The following is a 25,340-nucleotide window of genomic DNA, read 5'->3' on the forward strand; positions in this document are numbered from 1 at the left end:
TCATTGTGTGTGGCCTGATCATTGGAATGTATGGTACCTTTACTTTTTTGTTGTGCAGCCATGGCCGCACATGCGAGGTGTCTTAAAAGGGACAACTTGTGAGTGGCCTACACATGGTCCATCATGATTCAAATGCCTGCAACTATGCAGTAGCTGAGCGGTTAGAATTGGACAGAAATTACAGACAGATTTTGAAACCAATAAACAGGAAGAGCACAGAACTTGCCTATTATATACAACACTTCATTAGCCTGGCAAACCTTTTGTGAATTAAAACTCCCTTTCCACAAAAGATAATTTTTTAGTTCTGTTAACACTTATGATCAGTTTCATTATTCAGATGCAGAATTAATATTGGAAATCAAAAACAACAATCTAAATAATTTGCTTGCATGGGTTACAGCTAGAAAGGCATTCCAATACTAACTATTTTCTGCCATTTGTGAATGATAGGCTTCAATTCATTTAACTAGCTCACCTCTGCTTCTACACTGAAGTTCAGGAAGAACTGCTGCCTAAACTTTCCTCACTTGTCTCAGTGGGCACTTTCTCAGTCACAAATCAAATTATTCTGCAGGACTGATACATTTTGTTAAAATTTTCACCGCTCTTAAGAGTATGCATAAATGCAAGATGATCAACAGGAAAGGAATCTACGCAGAGTAAATGCTCATAACCCACAAGAAATTAAAGGCACCCACCCGTATGCTGTGCCATTACGTTAGGCTCTACAGCAAAATAATATCTCCATCGCTCCCCATTTTCACAAATGGCATTTGCCACTTGGTGCATGCACGTCGCTTGGACGCAGAGCAGGTAGTTCCGACGGCTGATCTGGAGATCCGTAACAATGTGTGACAATGACAACAATTTGTATTTATATAGTTGATTTAATAAAAGATCCCAAGATATTTCAAAGGAGTGTTATCAAACAAAATTTGACTCAGAGCTACATAAGGAGATATTAGGGCAGATGATTGATGTAGTTTCTAAATGAGCGTCTTAAAGCAGGAAAGAGAAGTGGAAATGTTTAGGGATGCAATTCCAGAGATTAGGTCCTTCGCAGCTGAAGGCATGGCTGCCAATGGTAGAGCAATTAAAATCAGGGATGCTGAAGAGGTCAGAATTGGAGCAGCGCAGAGACCTCAGAGGAATGTAGGGCTGGAGGAGATTAAAGGGATAAGGAAGAGTGAGGCCATGGAGGGATTTGTAAACATTGATGAGAATTTCAAAATCAAGGCACTGCTGAACTGGGAGCCAGTGTAGGTCAGCAAGCACAGGGTCGATGAGTAACTGGGGCTTGGTGCAAGTTAGGGTATGGGCAACAGTGTTTTGGATGAGCTTAAGTTAAGGAGGGTGCAAGATGGAAGATTACCAGGAGAGCATTAGAACAGTTGAGTTTACAGTTAACAAAATTGTGGATGAGGGTTTTAGCAGGTGAGCTGAGGCAGGGGTGGAGATGGACGATGTTGCAGAGGTTGATTAGGTGGTTCTGGTGATGGAGAGGATATGGGGTTGGAAGCTCACCTCAGGATCAAAAAGGACAGCCTCAGACAAGAGACCATGGAAAAGGATGGATTCTTAGGCTAGGTTTGTACTGCCACTCAAAAAGGTAGGTTTGGCCATTTGGCTTAAAGAGATTGCTGTCAATAATGTAAAACACAGCAACATTGTAAAATGCACCATTGTGATGATAAATGGTGCAGTCTAATCCTGATAATTCTAAATTATCACTTAACAAGCCAATAATTTGAATTAAACAGCTGGCATAAAATATTTTATTAGAGCTCAATTTTAATTCAAATTAAGTGACTTTAAATTACCAAGATTGGCCTATAGTAACCTACTACATGCAACTTCTCTAGACTTATACCCCTTGCCATCATCACTCACACATGTGCCCGAGTTTGCTCATCTCAGCAGACATGGTGATTGTGGAACATTGGCCTCAGTATCCTTGCTTGCATGGATAGGGAGGAGGGAACCTGTTGGATTCTTATTTCTTCTAGTTATCTAGTTGAATGTGCATCTGCAATGGACCCCAAGTCCCCCCTCCCCCTTAAACCAGCTTATATTTCACCCCTTTCCTATTTCTACTTAGTTCTGTTGAAGGGTCATGAGGACTCGAAACGTCAACTTTGTTCTTCTCCGCCGATGCTGCCAGACCTGCTGAGTTTTTCCAGGTATTTCTGTTTTTGTTTTGGATTTCCAGCATCCGCAGTTTTTTGTTTTTAACACATTCTGTATGGTCAGAGATGAAGACAAGACATCAGAAGACCTGCCTGTGTGTGCTCTACTGTATCTTAGACGTAGTTTTCAGGAGAGTTTTTTTTTAAATGGTATACAATATTATAAACCTGAGTGTCTGTTAACACACAGCCACAGAAAGATTCTGGAAAAGTTGTGATAAGTGAATCTAGTTGCAGGGAACTTTTCAGATGCATATCAGAACCTGCTATTCAGGCTCGGTCTTCTTACCTCAACTTCAAAGGTGTCAGAAACTTAGTCACTTCCTCTCCCCTCATCTCCTTACAATAGATTGATGCATTAGAGCAGCCTCACTGGGGAGCCACAGGAGACAGGCAAGTGCAGCAGCAAATAAACCAGGGGGCAGGAGTGTGGGTTTGTAGAAGGAGATGGATTGCACTGCTCCCCATCACCTCCCCACAACCAAATCGAATTCAAAATTAAGACAAAATGTTTCTTCTATAGAACGACCAAATGATTAAAGTGTTTGAGGACAAACCCCCCCATTACACAATTAATTATAATTAACATGGCACTGACTGCACTAGGCAGAATGAGTAATTTGTTTGATTAATCTACCATGCTGAAATCTATGATTTAAAAACGGAGGTATTAACTAAAAATATAACATTGATTAGTTGTCACATTGCATCGGCAGTTTTAGAAGCATTTTTAATTAGTTGTCATGTATAAAAATATCCTCAATTCAATTGAAAGCCAATTATCCCTTGTGTATTCTAAAGCTACGAGAACAAGACGAGCAAGCCTACAGACAACCCTACTGTCTCCACACTACCGACACCCTGTTATTAACCAGCAGGCAACCTAAGACAGGTCACTCGTGATTTACCAGATGCCAGATGAATATGCTCTTGCCCTTAGAAAGGCTGATCACAGATACAGCCAATTTCCACTGCCCTTGGAAGGCACTTTTACAATTAAACTAGGGTTCCATGGAACACTGCTTAACTGTAGGCCCAGGAAAAGAACAAATATGCTGGCATTTCTATAGCACCATTTACATCCTCAGGGCATCCCAAAGTGCTTTAGCCAATTAAGTACTTTGAAGGGCAGTCATATTGTCTTTGTAGGGAAACATTGGCAATTTTCAAACTGCAAGGTTTCATAAACCTTGGAATTCGCTGCCAGAGGTGGTGGAAGCAGGTACGATAGTGGTGTTTAAGAGGCAGCTTGACAAATACATGAATAGGATGGGAATAGAGGAATACGGACCCCGGCAGTGCAAAATGTTTTAGTTTGACAGGCAATATGATCGGCGCAGGCTTAGAGGGCCGAGGGGCCTATTCCTGTGCTGTACTTTTCTTTGTTGTTCTAAACAGTAATGAAATAAATGACCAGATAATGTTTTGCTGACAGTGATTTAGGGAGAAAGGCTTGTCAGGATACCAGGAAAACTCTGTTCACCTTTGAATAGTGCTATAGGAATCTTTGATGTCCATCTAAACTGGAGGAAGTGGCTTTGGCTTAATATCTCATGCAGAACACTTTCGGTGTCACTCTCTACTTATCTTTCCTCCTGGTGCCATTCTAAAATCAAGACCTGGAGGAGGTCAGCAACTTGACTGACAGCTAAAAAGGAAGGGAACTCAGTATCACGCAATTAGTCACTGGCAATACAAATGAAAACGTGTATTTGAAGCATGAGGGATCTATGGAATACTCCTAGTTTTATTCTGGAAAGTGCATTTAACTGCAGGAACAGTGCATGACTGCTGTTAATAGCACTTCTTCAGTCTCAGAATGCTGTACTAGAACTGCATTGCTGTACTAAAAGCCAGATTTGTCAGTATTATGGTAAACATGCTCGGTCTTGCATTTTAAGCAATTTTAGTGGCGGCAAGTGGCAGTAATTGACAGCAAGTTCTCTCACTGTGAACTATAGTTGGAAATATATATGGCTCCATCTTCACCAAGGGATGGCAGTAGAGACCCACTCTTTGTGGATTTGCACGCTTATTGCTGTCTCTGTAAGTAACAATATGGAACCGGATTCCCCTGCTTTTTAGGAATCTAAGCTTTTCAGATATTCTTTGGAGGATGGGGACAGCAACAGGAAAACTATAAAGGGCCACCGCTCCATCAGGATTCCTTAGCAAATAGAAAATGTGCCCTAATTGAGTCAAAATCATTAGTTCCTGCAGCCACTTCGTTGTTGAGATCTGTGCACCTTGCATCGATCCTTTCCCTTTCTTTTTGCATCACGTGAATTCTGACACAAATCTGAGATGGGTCATGCTACGTTTGTGTTACAACACTGTCACAAGTGGCAATCTTTATGGCAATGTCACAATATAAATGGTGAGACACTAGTTACATCACTAAACAATCATATTTAATTTGTTGTTGTATTTGGGATATTACATGTGCAAATAGGCTGCTGCGTCTGCCCATGTTACAACAATGACTTCAAAAGTACTTTATTAGCTGTGAAGTGCCTTGGGAGGTCTTGAAAATGTGAAAGGTGCTACATAAATGTAAACTCATCCCTCCCTTACTCCCTCCAACATCTCACCCAAAAGACAGTGCAGCAATCCCTCAATGCTGCACTAAAGTTATCAGCCTAGATTATACGCTCAAGTCTCTGGAGTACAGCTTGAATTTATGATCCTCATGACTCAGATATCAGAATGCTATCACTGAGCCAGGGCTGGACTGCAACAACAGTGAATTTGGTCCTGGGTTTCTGGTTTGGAGGAAGCAAGGTGTTGAAGGATGTGACCCAATACAATTTCAAGCTTGCATTTACACAGTTTGCACTTATTTAGACCTTTCATCCCCAAGTGATCCACATTCAATGATGTACTCTTGAAGTGTAATCATAGTTGTTACCTAAGGACATATGAAAGCCAACTTGTACACAAGGTCCCATAAACAGCTGTGGGATAAGCGACCAACTAAACAGTTTTAGTGATGTTGTTCAAATAAATTTTGGAAAGGAAATCAGGAGAACTTCCCTGCTCTTCTTTGATCATTTACATCCAAGGAGGCTGACGGGGTCTCAGTTTAATATCTCTCTGAAAGATGGCACCTACAAGAGTACTGCACTTGGAAGCTAGTTGAGATTACATGCTCAAGTCTCTGGAGTCATCAACTGAAAAAGCCCGCCCAACAGTGCACCCAAGTCTAGCTAATTTAGCAGAATCTAGGGGTTGAACAAGGAAACTTCTGGTCAGTATGGTTCAACACAATACCCAATCATGCACTTAGTTACTTGGCTTAGAGGCTGGATCAGTTACATTTAATTATACATACGGTTGTTTGGCTCAGTTAAATAGTGAAAGCAGCATATGATGCCCCATTGAAAGGTACAATACAGGTTAATGTCTGCAATTCACAGGAAGGATTTCTTCCTTTAGATTGGAAGCAATTATTGGAATAAACCTATTTGAAGGACATTGGAAATGTAAATATTATAATTGGTAGGACTGTATAGGGAGAAGGAGGCTGTAGGTCATTTTACTGAACAGATGAGCCAAGGTCAATTGAATAACCTTTCTCATCTTGATTTATCTTCTAATCTTGCAAGGTTTTTATTACAAAAACAGAATTACCTGGAAAAACTTAGCAGGTCTGGCAGCATCGGCGGAGAAGAAAAGAGTTGACGTTTCGAGTCCTCATGACCCTTCAGCAGAACTGAGTATAGTTAGGAGAGGGGTGAAATATAAGCTGGTTTAAGGTTAGGGGGGTGGGGGGGGGGCGGAGAAGTTGGGGGGGGGGTATGGTTGTAGGGACAAGCAAGCAGTGATAGGAACAGATAATCAAAAGATGTCACAGACAAAAGGAACAAAGGGGTGTTGAAGGTGGTGATATTATCTAAGAAAATGTGCTAATTAAGAATGGATGGCAGGACACTCAAGGTACAGCTCTAGTGGGGGTGGGGTGGAAAGGCTGACAAGGTATTACAGTTGTAGATTTAAAAATAATGGAAATAGGTGGGAAAAGAAAAATCTATATAAATTATTGAAAAAAACAAAAGGGAGGGGGAAGAAACGGGGTGGGGATGGGGGGAGGGAGTTCAAGATCTAAAGTTGTTGAATTCAATATTCAGCCCGGAAGGCTGTAAAGTGCCTAGTCGGAAGATGAGGTGCTGTTCCTCCAGTTTGCGTTGGGCTTCACTGGAACAATGCAGCAAGCCAAGGACAGACATGTGGGCAAGAGAGCAGGGTGGAGTGTTAAAATGGCAAGCGACAGGGAGGTTTGGGTCTTTCTTGCGGACAGACCACAGGTGTTCTGCAAAGCGGTCGCCCAGTTTGCGTTTCGTCTCTCCAATGTAGAGGAGACCGCATTGGGAGCAACGAATGCAGTAGACTAAGTTAGGGGAAATGCAAGTGAAATGCTGCTTCACTTGAAAGGAGTGTTTGGGCCCTTGGACAGTGAGGAGAGAGGAAGTGAAGGGGCAAGTGTTGCATCTTCTGCGTGGGCATGGGGAGGTGCCATAGGTGGGGGTTGAGGAGTAGGGGGTGATGGAGGAGTGGACCAGGGTGTCCCGGAGGGAATGATCCCTACGGAATGCTGCCAGGGGGGGTGAAGGGAAGATGTGTTTGGTGGTAGCATCATGCTGGAGTCGGCAAAAATGGCGGAGGATGATCCTTTGAATGTGGAGGCTGGTGGGGTGATAAGTGAGGACAAGGGGGACCCTATCATGTTTCTGGGAGGGAGGAGAAGGCGTGAGGGCGGATGCGCGGGAGATGGGCCGGACACGGTTGAGGGCCCTGTCAACGACCGTGGATGGAAAACCTCGGTTAAGGAAGAAGGAGGACATGTCAGAGGAGCTGTTTTTGAAGGTAGCGTCATCAGAACAGATGCGACGGAGGCGAAGAAACTGAGAGAATGGGATGGAGTCCTTACAGGAAGCGGGGTATGAGGAGCTGTAGTCGAGGTAGCTGTGGGAGTTGGTAGGTTTGTAATGGATATTGGTGGACAGTCTATCATCAGAAATTGAGACAGAGAGGTCAAGGAAGGGAAGGGAAGTGTCAGAGATGGACCATGTGAAAATGATGGAGGGGTGGAGATTGGAAGCAAAATTAATAAATTTTTTCAGGTCCAGACAAGAGCATGAAGCCGCACCGAAGTAATCATCGATGTACTGGAGAAAGAGTTGTGGGAGGGGGCCGGAGTAGGACTGGAACAAGGAATGTTCTACATACCCCATAAACAGACAGGCATAGCTGGGGCCCATGCGGGTACCCATAGCCACACCTTTTATTTGGAGGAAGTGAGAGGAGTTTAAGGAGAAATTGTTCAGTGTGAGAACAAGTTCAGCCAGACGGAGGAGAGTAGCGGTGGATGGGGATTGTTCGGGCCTCTGTTCAAGGAAGAAGCTAAGGGCCCTCAGAGCATCCTGGTGGGGGATGGAGGTGTAGAGGGATTGGACGTCCATGGTGAAGAGGAAGCGGTTGGGGCCAGGGAACTGGAAATCATTGATGTGACAATTGTTAATGTGATGTTTTTATTACGTTGAAGGCAATATCAATGCAAGCTGTTGTTGTTGACACCCTACATCACGACTGTCCAGAGACAGAATTCTCACTGGCTCAGTACTTGGGATCAGGTTTACACTGCAGTGAAAATGCAGGATTGTACTTAACTAGGTCATTCATCAATTTATACAAAAAATAGCCAGTAAGTTGATCTAACACACTCCTCCATTCAGACAATTACTGTACCTACAAGCTTTATCACCAGACAGAATCTGAATGAACATTACAATTTGCAACTCTGCAAAAAGTTCCAAGGATAAACTCTGCAAAGCCCCATTCCCATGGGAACGGAAATGGGAGAACTGGGTGCAGAGCTCACTGCTCCAAATTCACAGCAATTCCAATTTTTTTGGTGATTAATTTTAATGGCAGTAAATGGGGAACATGGTGAATTTGGTTCTGGCTAACCTCTGTGCCAATTCTCACATCTATATTCCTGTTGTTTACTCTGTAATTCAAGTTCACTTACATCAAGGTTTGTGTAGATGTGCCCCAGTTATTCTTTAATCAAGAGTGAGCATTCTATGCAGAAGAGGAGAGTCTCTAAGGAGTAGTTTGGCATATGTTTCTCTACCTTCTGAAAAGACACAAATTGAACTTAAGAGGCTATCCGATAGATTTAGCTTTCCTTTGACTGATGATACTAAGTAGTGTATCAAGCCTTTCATTTTATAAGCTGTTAGTGCTTATACCGGCAAATGGCAGTCAAAGGAGATCTGATGCCTGAATAGGCTCTTGATTGCCAGTATAAACAGAACTAATTCTGCTTGGTATCAGTGCAGACTTCTCAATGGGTTCTGAGATATAAACTGTTCAGTGAAGGTGAAATGCATGCATTTGACTGCTTTATCACCACATCAAAACTGGCTCATTAAATTAAATACGTCAAAGGAACCCAATAAATGGCACACTCCTAATGTTGTCTGTGCCTAATAAATATACAAATTTAATGTATCTGTAACTTTAAGGAACATTTTTGTGTAATTAACATAAAAATCCAATTTTTACTGCCATTACAAAACAGTTAAAACCAAAAGAAATTATCATGGGAACAATTCTCTTTGTAGCCATGAATTTTCCTCTATAGTATGCACTATGTATGAGGTCCAATTATCTCTCAATTCAGCAAAGCAAATTCCCTTCAAGCAGTTAGAATGAAAGGAAGCATAAAAGGAGGGATCTGCTAGTTGGTGTATTGTTCTACTGGTTATTAAACATCACCTTCTAATGCTCACTGAGTACTACCACAAAGGTCAAAGGCCAATGCGAAGAGTTAATCTGACGGTCAACAATGTGTGAGCCTCAACATCAAGTATCAGTAGGACATCTGGTTATGAGCAACATCATTGTCAAAAACCAATGGGGGGCATACCTGATGTCCACAGCACATTGTGCTTTTCTACAGATCTCACTAGATAGCACTCGGGGAACAGAACCTTAGCTGACTCCCTCCCTTGCTTGAGGGCAATTGGTTAAACTGTACTTCACCCAACATCATCCTCGCTGAGATCAGCTATTCAGTAATTACCAGGGTCTAACTGACTGAATACCATATTCACTAAGCCATTTTAGGAGTGTGACTTTTTCTTGTATTGGAGAAATGAAAAGGAGCTTAGCAAGATCAACCAACTATCAGAATCAGATGGCAGAGAATTTGCCTGGCACAGATGTGAATTTTGGTGCTGCTCAGTTGTACAGCAATGTTCTGAGTCTTAGATTAACGGAATGCTCCGCTCTTAAATCAGCCATGGATTTGGGTCTCTGATTCCATCCTTTCAGTAAAAACAGAGAATGGGACCATATCATAAAACAGCTGAATCCGAGAGTGAAGCTTCTGTCCATCCAAATAATTTGGAGTTTTATGCCAACTATTTCATTGTTCTGACTTTTACACCAAATTAGATTTCAAATATTGGAACAATTTCTGCCAGAGCAGCGAAGCCAAGAGGGGATTTAATGGAGACTTGTAAAACGATGAAGGGTTTTGACATGGCAAATAGGACAAGACTACTTCCTCTAGTTGAGGAGTAGGTGATGTGAGGTCATCATTTAAACTTACCATTCGAAGAAGCAGAATTAAGGAAAATATATGCCAAGGGTTGCTGGAGCATGAATACTTTGAAATTCACAGGGAGTAGTTGAGGCTTAGGCCGTCATATCTTTTCAGAGAAAATAAATGAAAATCTGAAGCAGAGGAAGATCCTCCTTAGGCAGTCCTTTGCGATAGAGGAAAACTTGCCCTTCCACTCTGGTTCAATGGGTTCTGAGACTAATCCAATATACGATCTGCAGTCTTGGCCAAATTTAATGTTGATGGTGCTTGAAGGGTCAGGCAGGTGAGGTGTTTGGAGGTTTATGTGCTCTCTCCAACGCCTCAACTTCGCCTCTGCATGCCTCCGACAAAGTCTCTTGATGTGTTCGGTATCTTCCTGAATGACCCTTCTCAAGCCAGGGACTCCCGTGAGTCAGTAGGGATGCTTGATCTCTTCAAGGATACTTGATCTCTTCAGGGATGCTTTGAGGACATCACTAAAGCACTTATGTTGTCTTCCTGGAAGTCTCCTGCCATGACTGAGTTCAGAGTAGAACTGTTGCTTCAGGAGTCTGGTGCCAGGCATACAGGCGACATGTCCCACCCAGCAGTGCTGGTTTTGAGTGGTTAGCAGCTTGATGCTGGGCATGTCCATTTTGGAAGGAAGAATAAAAGAGAAGCATATTACCTAAATGGTGAGAGATTGCAGAGCTCTGGTGTAGAAGAATCTGGGTGTCCTAGTACATGAGTCACAAAAGGCTAGTATGCAAGTACAGTAAGTAATTAGGAAAGCCAACAGAACGTTATAATTTATTGCGAGGGGAATTGAATACAAAAGTAGGGAGGTTATGCTTCAGTTGTACAGGATACTAGTGAGGCCACATTTGGACTGCTGTGTACAGTATTGGTCACCTTATTTAAGGAAGGATGTAAATGCACTGGAAGCAATTCAGAGAAGGTTTACCAGACCAATACCTGGAATGGGTGGGCTGTCTTATGAGGAAAGATTGGACAGGCTAGGCTTGTACCCTACTGGAGTTTAGATGAGGAAGAGACTACTTGGTTGAAACATACAAGATCCTGAAGGGTCTTGACAGGGTGGATGTGGAGAGGATGTTTCCTCTTGTGGAAGAATCTAGAACTAGGGGTCACTGTTTAAAAGTATGGGGTTGCCCATTTAAAACAGAGATGAGGCAAAATTTTTTCACTGCAGGTCTTGAGTCTTTGGTGCTCTCTTCCTGAAAAGGTGATGGAAGGAGTGTCTTAGAATATTTTTAAGGCAGATTCTTGGTAAGCAAGGGTTATCAGGAGTAGGTGGGTTGCAGATTTCAGGTTACTATCAGATCAGCCATGATCTTGTTAAATGGCAGAGCAGGCTCGAGGGGCTGAATAGCCTGCTCCTTGTTCATGTGTTGGCTTGGGAGAGTACACTGCTGTTGGACCACCTTTTTTGCCATGCTGGTGGTTACAAGAGACAGCAGGACAGTGGGATTTAGGTTGATCCAAAATGAGTCAACCCAGATAGGATGGGGGTGATGGTCTCCTTGTGTTTTAGACATCTATAATTCTATGTGGATAGTTTTCTATAATCACTGCCAGATTAAGCTGTTGCAGGGTATAGTACCAGGTATGTAGCCTACATTTGAGAACAAAGCAGGCTCCCCTGAAGACTTAGTTACGGATGTAAGAAAGTGAGGGGTAAAAGATTCCCAGTTTTCCTTCCAGGTGTGTTTCCATTTGGTGGAACTCAATTGGAGTGGCAGAAGGTGCATAGCAATTAACACCAGCACCCTGAGGAGAAATAAAAATCATCCAGGCTTTCCTGCTTATGATTGCCATATGATTTCTATTGCAAACTATGCCTGTGGACTCAATTGCGATGCTCTCACCCCTGTCAACTAATCTCCCAACTGTCTAGACTCGCTTGGACAAAACACTGGAGAATGCCTAAAGGAAAGTGAGGAAGAAATTGTAACAAAAAAAAAGACGACATTTTGAACTGAGTAAATTGAGGTACAGATCAGCCATGATCTAATTGAATGGCCGATCAGGCTTGAGGGGCTGAGTGACTGACTTCTGATCCTATGTTCCCAAGTGAAGTTAACAGCATGGCATTGACAAGCCCACAAAGAGGGAAATTAAGAAAATGATTCTAACCTCACCTTATACTAAAAGATGATTCTCATAATATCGCATTATACAGAGTACAAAGCTTATACGGCACCGAACAAACACATTGCTTTTTAGCTTTTACTTGGATTTAGTACAGTGTACAAATTAGAAGATTCTGTCGTAAAATGTCACAACATAAAGCTGAAGTGCCAGCGCCAATAAAACTCCTCAAATACAAGCATGACTCAGGAGCAATCTCTGCACAAAACCAATTACCACTGTCACATTCAATCATTCACTTGAGTTGGAGTATTGAAAATAACCCCGCAGTTCAACCTCTCAAACATATAATTTCCTTCCTGTGAAATAGCTTTGCCTGAATATCCTTAGTCGTTTTTGAATTACATCCTCTCATTACTGAACTCATCAACAATATGATCAATTTTCTGCATTCTCAAAAGTTTGAAAACTTATTGCCCATGAAGTTCTTCCGCCTTGTTAGGCGTCAACTAAGGGGGAGGGGGTCCTTACAGAAATATTGAAGATATTAAATGAGGGAGAAATCTGGAATACAACATCAAGGCGGACCACAGAACAAGACAATGCTGATTCAAATTAGCGAAAGGCCAAATTATTTTTCACACATATAAGTAACTTAGCATTCTGAATCATGTCATCTTTGTCTTTCTAGACCATACTGGGTGCAGGGAACAATCCCTGCAAAGGTAGCCTTGATCTTATTCAGATTACCAACCAGCTCTGGATGCCTGCGCTTCCCCCCAAGCGGCTTGCCGGAAAAGCTGGCATCATGTGAGGTGCTGGCAGTGGCCCTCAGGTTGGTCCTGGGGAAGGCAGGCGATCAGAAGCCAATCTTTGGGAAACCTGCAGATCCAGAAGGAGTACTCCTGCTCCTCCTAACTCTGCATTTAAGTAAGAATTTTTTGAAGAAGATTTTGATGGCTGCCTCTAGCAGTTCAGAGATTAGGCTGTACGTAGACCCTAGTTCATCTTGTATGCAGCCCAATTTTGATGAGCTCTAGTGCTTGATAACTAGTTACAATATGCTTGGAAGTTGAGTGTCAGCAACACTTTCAGTGTGACATAATAAGGTAATCTCACATCAATTAGTGCTGTACTTCCAAACTGGTTCTCAAGAAAATATCACTTCTGAAACAGAAGGTTGTGGGTTCAAGCCCCATTCTATATCTTTAACAAATAATCTGGGCTAACCGTGCAGTGCTAAGCCAATGTTACATTGTTGGCAGTGCAGGCAGTGTAGGTTTTGACATTTCAATGAGACATTTAAGTAAACTAAGGTCCAGTTTTGACTTGAATGAAACAGAAAATGCTGCCAGACCTGCTGAGTTTTTCCAGCATTTTCTGCTTTTAATTTCAGATTTCCAGTATTCACAGTATTTTGTTTTTGTCCAGTTTTGGCTGTTCAGACATGAAACATGAAACGTCCCATGTTTCTCTGATTAGCTACCTAACATTTCCTTGTTTCATGGGAATTTATTGCATATATATCTGTCAATGTGAAACACTTTGGGGTGTCCTGAGTATTTGATAATCACAAAGCTTTTCTAAGACTGATGGCGGTACATATCAAGCATGTCCAGTGCACGGAGGTAATATCAGAAATAAATCAGTCACAGTAAAAGCAAAAACAGAAAGGCAGATAAGTAAGAAGAATAGGCATGCACTGTGTGAGGTCCTTTGCAACTTATTTTTTCTTCCAGCCCAAGCTGATGGGATCCAATTCAAGCTCTGCTGGTTCTAGGACTCTATGCCAAATGGGTTCAGGCAGCATCAATCCAATTCTGAGTGGATACAGACCTGCGATACAAAACTGTTCACAATTTGGCATTTTAATTCAGAGAGGCCAGAGGGCAGCTGGTGTGGGAAATGGAAACATTCACATTGGTGCAGTAGATGATGCTGGGTTTTTTTTTTACATCTATACAAAGTTGTATACTTTTTTTCTCCCTTGTCAATTTTCTCCCCATCCCTTCTTGTTAAGAGATGCCAGCAACGAGTCCGTATTGTTCACTGTCTTCCAGTTCCCCGCCAAAGTAACAATTATTAATGTGCGTGTCCCAAAAGCAGCAGCTGCCGGTATTCAATCATAAAATAAAAGCAGAAAATGCTGGAAATACTCTGTATTTGTAGCTAATCAATTGAACTGGAGTTGTGGCAAAAACATCAAATACGATCACGTCATCACCCAATGCCTACCTGCACACACTTCCATCAGCCAATATGGGAGTGACAAACCTGGACAACTTTCCCCTCCACCACCAAGGGACATGGAGGTCTGTTATACTAAACCTGTTGCCTCTTTGGTTATCCCTTGGGATCAAATCTTGAATCTTCGTGGTCTGAATATGATTCAGCCACTTTCTATCTTAAACCCCGAAGCTGAGTTACATTTAGGTCTAACTCAGTGCTAACTAAGTGCTGAGACTGAACTAAAGGCACTTTTAAATTTGATATTTCTATAGTTTTGGGTTTATTGATAGCACTGCCTGTGTGACAACTCCCCCATCTTTTTATTACTAAATACAGCTACTGTATGCAGAATTATGAATCCACACTTTTGTCTATGATTCTGCTGAGGGACAAAGGGAACTAGTTTTTGCAATTTGAAAGACAGAGCGCAGACATTGACACACCGTGGCATGAATCTCAGAAGCACCAAATGTAAATAGAGATGTAAAACATAAAAAAGTAATAGGGAGCTTTGTTGTACAGCACCAAACAAGGAGTGCTCAGTGCTGTCAATGGGTGTATAACATGGCAAAAGCTTTAATTTCACTTACTTTTTAACCTTAATAAACTAACATTACAATACATATATCAATTGCATAATAGAGTCATGTAGAGGAATCCAGTCTATTTACTCTACAAGGTCAATTACAAACCTTTCAACTCTTAAACATGTGATAAGCTTTTAGCACCGAAAGCTCACTCTTCGTTTAGTCACCTCATAATGTCTGCCACAGCAGCACCACACAAAAATGGATTTCCAATTCTAGACTGAGTGTTTGATTTATGGACCTATGCCACAGATGTTGGTAAGGACATTAGTGACTGGAAAATCTGCGTCACTGTATACACTCTTACTTTATGAGCACCACCAATTTAAGATGTTATCATTATTCTAGGAACCATACAACTCCATGTTTTTTTTTGGATGGGAATGGTTCAGTTTTAATATTTTAAAATAACTGGTAAAACGAATTCCTGAAGAAAGACGTTGCAGATGTAATACGTTCACTATAACTGTCAGTGTGTCACAATGATGCCTGGGAAGCTGTCAAATTGCTTGTGGTCAGAAACAAGCTGCTGAATTCCACTCAACCTGCTTGCACAAGAATAAAGCAGTAACAGGAACATTATTCTGCTGTTAATAAATTATAATTGCTGCAGAATTACTGTAAACGTAATTCCATGAACAATGGCAAATATTGTGCAGTGGAAGCTTCCCACAGCCATGAGACAGGAAGCCCAATCACTGCAATCACATTGCAGCAATATGGGAAATGAGTCTGTACAATCAATGATATAGAGGAATCATAAATTACATTGCATAGAGAGTATCAGATCTGTACATGAGTCATAACAGTACGTTGCATATTTGTTAATACTATATAGAAGTCATGCAGTGTATTGCTGAGACTGAATCAGCACTCCTCAGGAGTCATATTGCAGTGCTCATAGAATACCAGCTCTGTACTGATAGCATATAGCACATGCTCAAAAGGTAGAAGCACTGCACAGGAGTCACCGTGCATTACAGAGAGGAGAGATTGCATCACAAAACAACAGAACTTTAAGAGGGAAATTGAAAAATATAGCTTTTGAGAAAAAAATAACATATGAACATAGGAAATAGGAGGAGTAGACCATATGGCCCCTCAAGCTTGCTTCAGGTCAAGATCAAGGCTGACCCTCAGCTTCAACTCTACTTTCCCGCCTGCTCTCCATATCCCTCGAGACACCATAAATTCATCTATCCCAACCTCGAATATAATCAACAATGGAGCAGCCACAACTCTCTGGGGCAAAGAATTCCAAAGATTCACAACCCATTAAATGAAGAAATTTCTCATCCCAGTTGTAAATGATCAACCCCTTATCTTAAGGCTGTACCCGTGTTTTTAGATGCCCCAGCTAGGGAACCAAGAGTGAACAAATATACATATGGCTACTGAGTTAAAATGGATCTTCTGACTCCATGTGCATCTGTATTGCAGGTTGCTAACCTAAATGAATTACCACAAATAAATTAGGAACAATAGTGTTTTAGGAGAAGACAAAAGAACGTTGAGCTCAAAGTGGTAAGGAATGCCATTTTAACATTAAGATGAAGTTCATTCAATTATTCATTCACATGTGTTCTGCCCAAAGGCAGGCCCTTGGCTCATTGTCTGCTGATGCTTCATCCTGAGCCTATTTCTGAGCAGTTTTGCCACTAGTGGTTTGCCATTGCCGTCACTCGTAGGAGCAGGGAGAGGAGGCAGGTTCCAAGTCTATCTAAGTTGGAACAGGAATCAAACCCATGCTGTTGCTGTTATTCTGAGCCACATGCTGATTAACTAGCCAACTCAGCTAACATGCCCCCTGTTAAGAGGAAGTATTGCCTTTAATTTACTTTATCATAACCCACCCACCCAATGCCCACACTGCTCCTCACATAAGTGAGCATCCTATAATAACTTACAAAAAGAACTGCATTTAAGTAGCCTTTCACAACCTCAATGTCCCAAGTGCTTAACTGCCAATGAAGTATCTTTTGAAGAGCAGTCATTGTTGTAATGTTGGAAATGCAGCAGCCATTCCATGCATGGCAAGTTCCCAAAATCAGCAATGAAACAAACGACCGAATAATCTGGTTTCATTGTTGGTTAAGGAATAAATGATGGCTGGGACACTGGGAGAAACTCCTCTGCCCTTTCTTCGAATAGTGGCATGGGATCACCTATGACATCCTGGGAGGGCAGACTTGGTTTAACATCTCATTTGAAAGACAGAACCTCCAGCACTCCCACAGTACTGTATTGTTGAAAAAGTGGAAAGAAGTGGGCAATGAACATAAGAGCAGAATTTGGCGCAGGTATTGAAAGACTGAAAGCAAGTATCAAAGAGGTAGGTTTTTAAGAAAGCTTTGAAGTCAGGGGGAATATAATAATAGATAGTGATTTTATTTTAGGGAATAATGCATAGTGACTGAAAGTTCAGCTTCCAATAATGTAGTCCAGAAAGTGGACAAGTCAGAATCAAGCCAAAAGTTATATGGACTGGGGCAAGAGCTGGAGAAGATAGCTTGGAAAGAATGGAGTAAGGTCACTGAGATATTGAGAAATCACAGCCAGACACGGTAGGAGTGCTACTTACAGAAGGAGGAGTTGAAGGGGGCACTGCAAGTATTAGAAACTGAGATGGTTTTTCCCTATAGACCCAAGCAAATTGGGTGACCTGAAGGATATTTGAAAGTATGCCCTCAAGGACCCAGTTGATAAAGCAGCTGAACCATAGGCATCAGAAGGTCCCAGCTGGTAGGTGTTATTAGCTAATCTTAGCCTGGAAGACAGTGGGATCCATTAAAACTGGCTTCAGCGCCCTTGGACAAGAGGGGGCTAAAAACGCAGCCTCAGGTTTTCCTCCCAATTGCTATCCAGTGGCCTGCTGAAAGTGTATAGATTGGGTGAGGACAGAAGAGAGGCTAGGTAGAATTTGACTGTAAAGTTCTATCATCTCAGAAGTCAACCGGCATTCAATTGTCCATTTAGATGAAGTGCCATTGAGTGGCCGAAAGCCATGGGACTGTAGTGCAGGAATCAAAGAAGGGGGAGTGAAACTTGGCAAAGAAATATAATACACTCCAAACACTGCAAATGAATTTAAGACCATAACCTATTGAGAGGTGCAAGTGAAAAAACAAACTGAGTGAAGGAGATGTGGCTTGGCGTTATATGAACCCCTCAGTTGGATTACTGTCGTCTAACTTACTCCCAGGAAAACTGGAATACTCTATCAATTATTTTATCTAACTGTCCAATCTTGCATCATGCCTTGAAGTCACCATCAAGCTACACAATAGTGAGGTGTGTCATCCAACAGTAGCTTATGGCTTACACTCCAGGTCAATTTCCAAATGGAAAAGCTACTCATTACCTATAAACAGAAACATAGAAAATAGGAGGAGGTGGTCATTTGGCCCTTCGAGATGGCTTCGCCATTCAATATGATAATGGCTGACCCTCTATCTCAATGCCATACTCCTGCTCTCTTCCCATACACCTTGACGCCTTTAGAGTCTAGAGATCTATTTCCTTCTTAAATATATTCAGTGACTTGGCCTCCATAGCCTTGTGAAGTAGAGAATTCCACAGGTTCACCACCCTCTGAGTGAAGTTGTTTCTTGTCATCTCAGTCCTAAATGGCCTACCCTGTATCCCAAGTTTGTGACCTTGTGTTCTAGATCCCTCAGTCAGAGGAAACATCATCCTTGCATCCAGTCTCTCCAGCCCTGTCAGGATTTTATATGTTTCAATTAGATCCCCTCTCATTCTCCTAAACTCCAGTGAATATAAGCTTAGTCGGCCCAATTTCTCCTCATATGACAATCCTGCCATCCCAGGAATCAGTCTGGTGAATCTTCGCTGCACTCCGTCTATGGCAAGTATATCCTTTCTTAGGTAAGGAGACCAAAACTGCACACTACAGTTTTCATTCAAAAGAGTGACCCCCCACATACTCTCTTTGGTCTGTAATCCAAGCCCTTCCTATTATAAACTTATATTAGGCTAAGCAAAGTTAAGTACTTGTATTTGTGTAGTGTCTGTTTTAAAAATTCCTTAGGAGTGAAAAACCAACAACATTCAGTTCCTAAGTTACACAAGTCCTCTTAATAATGCCAATTGCTGTCATTTATGAAGTCAACTTCTTGCTGGACAATCTTGACACTACCGGGAATTGGGTTAGCACAGAAAATTAATTTCACTTGGCAGCCTTACTCATCAGGAGAAAGCTGTTGCATGTTCTGGATTCAAAAATGCAAGTTAAGAGGAAGAGTCAAGTGTTCAAATTCCCTGTCTCACCCAGTCTGGGATCGGGCAGAAATTGCTCTTTCCGAATGAAAACTATAGTGAGTGAATAGCTTTTCCATTTGGAAACTGACCTGGAGTGTAAGCCATAAACTGCTGGTGGATGACACTTGCCGCTATCATGTGGCTTGATGGCTATTTCAAGGCATGATGCAAAAATTGAGCAGTTAGATAAAATAATTGATGTATTGATAAAAGTATTCCAGTTTTCCTGGGAGTAAATTAGAAGACAGTAATCCAACTGAGGGGTTCACATAACATCAAACCACATCTCCTTCACTCAATTTGTTTTTTCACTTGCACCTCTCAATAGGTTATGGTCTTAAATGATATTTGGGTGTCCTCTCAAAGACTTGGTTGGTAAAGCAGCTGAACCATAGAGATCAGAAGGTCCCAGCTGGTATGTGTTGTTAGCTGATCTCAGCCTGGAAGGCAGTGGGATCCATTAAAACTGGTCTCAGCACCCTTGGACAAGAGTCGGCTAAAAAAAAAAGCTGCCTCAGGTTTTTCCTCACAATTGTTATCCAGTGACCTGCTGGATCTTTATGATTGTTATCATTGTTTTTGTGCTTGAATCTTCTACCCTGCCCAAGAGAAAAGGTGAACAAAGTTCAATGATATTGCTGACATAAAACCAGACAGGATTCAGCTGCTGCTTTTGTATAATCAGCATTGCAGGTGACGTTGAAGGTGTTGCTATGGACACTGAGGTATTCCATAGATTTTATTCTAAATAGAGGGGATGGCAAATCCAATTTAAGGGACAGAATAATTTTACTTCTGGAAAATATCAAAAAGCAAAATCTACATAAAGCATCTCCTTTCACTAACCCTAATTCATAATACTGAAACAATGCATTTTATATAAAGACAATTCAATGGACAAAGGGTTAAAACCCACTCTTACCTTTCCAGGGTCCATAGTCCCTCCGCAAAGGGTAGCTGACACCCATTGTAATCAGTACAAAAAGGCACTTTGGAAGTAGAATTCTTTGTGGATTCATTCTCGTGTACAAAATCAAATATGATAAAGACAAAAGAAAGATTGAGAATAGGCTAGGTTTTTGAAGAAAGCAGAGGTAGGATAAAGGCACTGGATGCTATACTGCTGTCAGAGCTTCTTGTATCTGAAAGGCTTCGGCAAGGTGGGATGAGTGAACACTAGCTTGCTCCCTAACAGCCAATAGGAAAAATTCAATGAAAAATTGCCCAGCGAAACTGCATCGGCTGTGACATAGAAGAGAGCACACGGAAAATTACAGCTGGTTGTAACTCAGCACTGCACAGAAACACGTACTGACCAGCATCAATACTCAGCTTTACATTTCCGCTTGGGTAAGCCCTTAAAGAGCAATGTGCTTCAGATAGAACTGTTACATTGTTAGTAATTCTAAGATTTACATTGTCAAATATTTTACAAGATGCATTTCCATTACAAGCTTAGCATTGATATATGATTTCACCTTTACACTGGTAATAATTTGTGCAGTTTAAAATAAAACATGTCCAGACTACCAGCAAGTGAGAGTGAGAGGCGCTGCTACCGCCAGATGTTCTGCCTGATGAAAGGCCATCAACGTTAACTGTTTTTTTCTCAACAGATGCAGCCTGACCCATTGAGTGTTTTCCAGCATTTTCCGTTTTTCTATCAGATTTTCACCCAGTGCTGTATTTTGCTTTCACTCATCACCAAGTCAGCTCCTGTAGATGTAGTTAAGCAAAACTAGTTCACAATGACACAACTGCAGTCTAAATGCACCCAAAGAATCTTCAGTTAAGGAAAAAGCTTATGAAGCACTTGTCAAATCGTCAGAGCATTCCAAAGCATTCATAGCTAATTAAGTACTTTTCAAGTGTAGTTACTGTTACAATGAGAAGATTACAGAGATATGGAGAGTCGAGGCCATGGAGGGATTTGAAAACATGGATAAGAATTTTAAAATCAATATGTTGAGCAGGAACCAATGTAGATCAACAAGCAAAAGGGTGAAAGGTTAGAACAGTCAAGTCTAGAGGTAACAATGGCATGAATGAGAGTTTCAGCAGCAGATGAGCTGAGAGAGGGGTGTAGTTAGGCGAGGCTACAGAGGTGGAAATATGCAGTCTTTGTGATGGCACGAATATGAATTTGGAAGTTCATCTCAGATCAAATGTGATACCAAGGTTGCGAACAGACTCACTTAATTCAGACAATTACTAGAGAGAGGGATGGAGTTGGTAGCTAGGGAATGGAATTTGGAACTGGGACCAAAAACAATGGCTTCAGTATTCTCAATATTTAATTGCAGAAAATTTCAGTTCATCCAGAACTGGATGTCCTGTAAACAATCTGATAATTTAGTGACAGTGGAGGAGTCGAGAGAGGTAGTGGTGAGGTAGAGCTGGGCATCCGCAGTGTACTTGTGAAAATAAACAAAGTGCCTTCAGATGACGTCGCCAAGGGGCAGCATGTAGATGAGAAATAGGAGGGGAGCAAGGATAGAACCTCAGGGGACACCAGAGGTCCTAAGAGTGTGGGAGCAGGAAGAGAAGCCATTGCAAATGATTGGTAATGTTGGTTGAAGGCTAAACATGGCCAGGGCATTTATTGCGTATTCTTCACAGTGCACTATAGAATCTTTTACATCCACGTGAAGGAGCACCTGAAAGACAGCACCTCTTACAGTACAGCACTCCCTCAGCATTGCAGTGAAATGTCAGGCAAGACTATGTGGTTAGGTCTCTGGAGTGGAGCTTGAAATAGTGCCATTCTGACTCAGCGGTGAGAGTGCTACCAACTGAGCCAGTGTCAACACCAGCTCAAATGAAGTTATTTTAATTTTTTTCCCAGTTTTTTTGGAAACCATCCAATACTTAACTTTGGTGGTGAATGGAGGTTTCAGCTACCTAGCCTGACTCTCTGGAACGCCCTTCTAAATTCCTCCACTTTGACTGCTTTTTCCTTCTCAAGTCCACATTTTTTCCCCAAGTCTTCAATCACCTCTCTGAAAGCCTCTTCCTTGATTTGATGTCTATTTCATTTGCAGATACTCAGTTATATGCCTTGGAATGTTATGTATGTTAAAGGTATTATTATAAATGTTCATTCTTAATGTGAGTATGTAACCTAAATGTCACTTAGAGGAACTGACCTCAGCATGGCTGTTAGATTGGGAGCATGGGATGAATGGAAAAAAGAAAGGAGAGGGAAAAGGGAACAAGAAAGGCATTGACGTCCATCCATAAGAAGAGAAGTGTCTTGGACTGGACTTTTTGCGTGCTGTGGTCAGTTACAGAGCAACACTGATATACAGGGTTGTCCACCATAGTACCTCCATAGTTATGTTTTTATGTTCTCTCTTATGTAACGGTCTTCTTGTGCCACCCAATATCCATTCCCAAGCCAAGGGCAAGCAAGTTGCTCTCATGACTCTCTAATTGTGCCATTCCACAACTAACCATGAAAAGGCTCAAGTGTGGCTTGAAGTAAACCACCCCTTTGACTTTTGCTCCCTGCAGTAAGTGCCTATCTCCAATTGGCACATCCTCAAAATGGGCCCAAATACATGCCTGGCATCCCATGTGGCAAAATCATGTACAAATATTCATATATTACAATTTCTTTGCAATTCTTATAACTACAATACAATGACATGCACAACTCATGAGCATATATCAATGTTAATAATATACAAAATTGAGAGCATGGATTACAACAAGGAATGTACTGCACTTTGGTGTGTTGGTTATTTTATAGTTTGACACAGTTTGGAATGCTTTTACAATCTAAATACTTGACAACCCTAGCAAACACATTCACAACTTTTAATCCATTTCCCATTCACTTGAATGCACACACCAGCTGGTAATTTGATATTACATTCTGCATCACATAAAGTGTCTATGTAGAAATAGAATCTGGTTCTCCTGTGACGGTCTCCAGTGCCCGTGCTTGGTCACCAGGATGATATCGTATAGAAGAGCCTTGTCACAACAAATATCACATCTAAGAGAGAATGGAAAAAAGGGAAATTTGGAGAAAAAAAGGAGTGAAAAAAAGCGATGCAATGCACTCAATGTTCAATAATTTGGCTGAACTGCATGGAAGAACCAAACATATTAAGCCTGGACTAGATACTAGTTCTTTTAGTAAGATACAGTCTTGGGCATTGCAAAACATGCAATACCACGAATACAGTTCAGTCGGGGCCTCTATTCTATCACCTGCATCCTAGTCAACCCATTCAGGTACTTGGAGAACTTCATGTATTGGTACTGTTTGAGTCAGTCATCAGGTTTTATTTTTGATCAATTTTCTCCCTTATCCTCCTGAAGGAACTGTCCAAGATTCCAAAAGTTTCAATTGTTCTTCCAAGTAGCCTTCATTCATGTGAATCCTAACAGTGTACGCAACTTAACCCCTGTTGAGCAAAGGAAAGGTGATCATGACTGATCCGAATCCTGTCCTCACCCAATTTTTACACTTGTATTTTCCACAGGGACCACTCGATGACAATTACAAGCAGGCTGATCTTCTCCTCCCTAACCCACGTGTCAAAGTCAACTATAATGCCCTTATATTACTTGGGCTAAGATCAGCTAGCTCAGCACACACTTGAGACCTTCCTGGATTGAACGGCTCAGCTACTCATGTGAACTGTTGGAGTAACAAACATCAAGGTTCACTCCCTTTATTTAATAAGCATGTGCTAGCAAAAAGGAACTCCTGCTAAAAATTCCAGAATGATTAAATACAAAAACTGCTCGTGTCAAGTATTTTCAAATACTTACCAACAGACTATTCAAAACATCACTGAGCTTCAGAAACAGGTGCAGAGAGAATGCTACATGTGAAATTTCTTGCAGATGGGTAGTCAGTTTCCGACAATCAAGAAAGTGTTTGCGAGAATGGATGGGGAGTTAAGTGAAGAAAAAGGAAAAAGGCTATGTCACAACATGTTATCGTATATTAATTGTGTGTGGGTGGTGGGCATTATAGGAGCAGAAGTGAATCCTGATAAGCAGGAACAGACTGAAACTGTGGTTGTTGGGTTAGGAGGTGTACGTAATGTGTACCTCTGCATATAGAGATTATGAAAGTGGGTAATGATTGGCTCCAGTTCTATCCTTCACTGCCTGGCTTTTTGGAAAAGAACACCCCATAAAGTGCCTCCGATTTTCTTGCCATCTCCAAGGATGGCAACTTATTCTGAGGTACAGCTACAGACACTAAGAGCTTTGCAGTATCTCCTGTAAGTGGTCACTGTTCTTATGTGAACATGGACAGTGAGTTTCAGGAGACTATCACGCTGAGGGAGATTGGCGGGGGGAAGCAGCATCATTGTGTGCTCAACCGATATCCATTTTCCAGCTATTAGACGAAGGAAACCTTGGGTGATTCCCTCTCCTCTACTCCTTAGTCTGAGAACACAAAGATGAGCTCTAACATCCCAAATCTGTATGCATATGATTTTACTCATCACTGATCCAGAGATCTTCCCGGTCTGTATGACTCAGTATCACATCATGCAGTGCATTTACTGGCACAGGCATCAGGGAGCTTTTCTTAAAACATAAAGGAAACTGATGGCTTTCTATCCAGTAAAGTAGTTTATTAATCTCATCAATTTGCAGTACAATGTAAAAAGCATGATAACCTTATGATCGATTTAAGACTAAATCCTTGTAGAAGAATCTATGAAACAGATACAGGTACCGGACTTCCGCCGTTAATCCCAGACTCAAAGAGCAGGGGATCAGTGCACCATGACTCGGATATTACGGGGAGTAATGCCTGATGGGGATTGTAGTTTCCAGGGTAGGACAGCGCTCACATGGGAACACCACCACCTAGAAGTTGCCTTCCAAGTCATTCACCATCCTGACTTGGAAATATATCGCCATTCCTTCACTGTCACTGGGTCAAAATCCTGGAACTCTCTCCCTAATAGCACTGTGGGTGCACCTACACCACATGGACTGCAGCTGTTCATGAAGACCTGCCACCTTTTCAAGGGCAATTAGGGATGGGCAATAAATGCTGGCCTAACCAGTGATGCTCACATCCCATGAACAATTAAAAAGGACCCAGTTTGGAAAAGAACACCCCATAAAGTGCCTCCAATTTTCGGATCCTTCCGGATTTTGGATAACTGGATAAGGGGTCCAGGGCCTGTATAATATTAGAAAAGTCCCAAAGTACAGGATCCTTATCATCCTCTCAACTTGGTCCATGATGACATTAAGGCGCACCTGTGAAGAGTGATAATTATTAAACATATTGAGCCAAATTCCTATAAAGTCCCCATTACTGCTTCTCTTCCTGTCCAGGCAGGAGTCTTTGAGTTAACTTGCCTTTCC

The 25,340-nt window shown here is 41.7% G+C and overlaps 1 protein-coding gene across 3 annotated transcripts in view; it reads right to left on the reverse strand.

The window, feature by feature from the left end:
• The window catches only part of LOC144685629 (neural proliferation differentiation and control protein 1-like), a 193,091-nt gene that overhangs the window by 26,493 nt on the left and 141,258 nt on the right, over positions 1-25,340 (reverse strand). The gene's annotated exons all lie outside the window — the stretch shown is intronic.

Source organism: Cetorhinus maximus, chromosome 10 (genome assembly GCF_964194155.1).
Source record: "Cetorhinus maximus chromosome 10, sCetMax3.hap1.1, whole genome shotgun sequence".
Taxonomy (NCBI): Eukaryota; Metazoa; Chordata; class Chondrichthyes; order Lamniformes; family Cetorhinidae; genus Cetorhinus; species Cetorhinus maximus.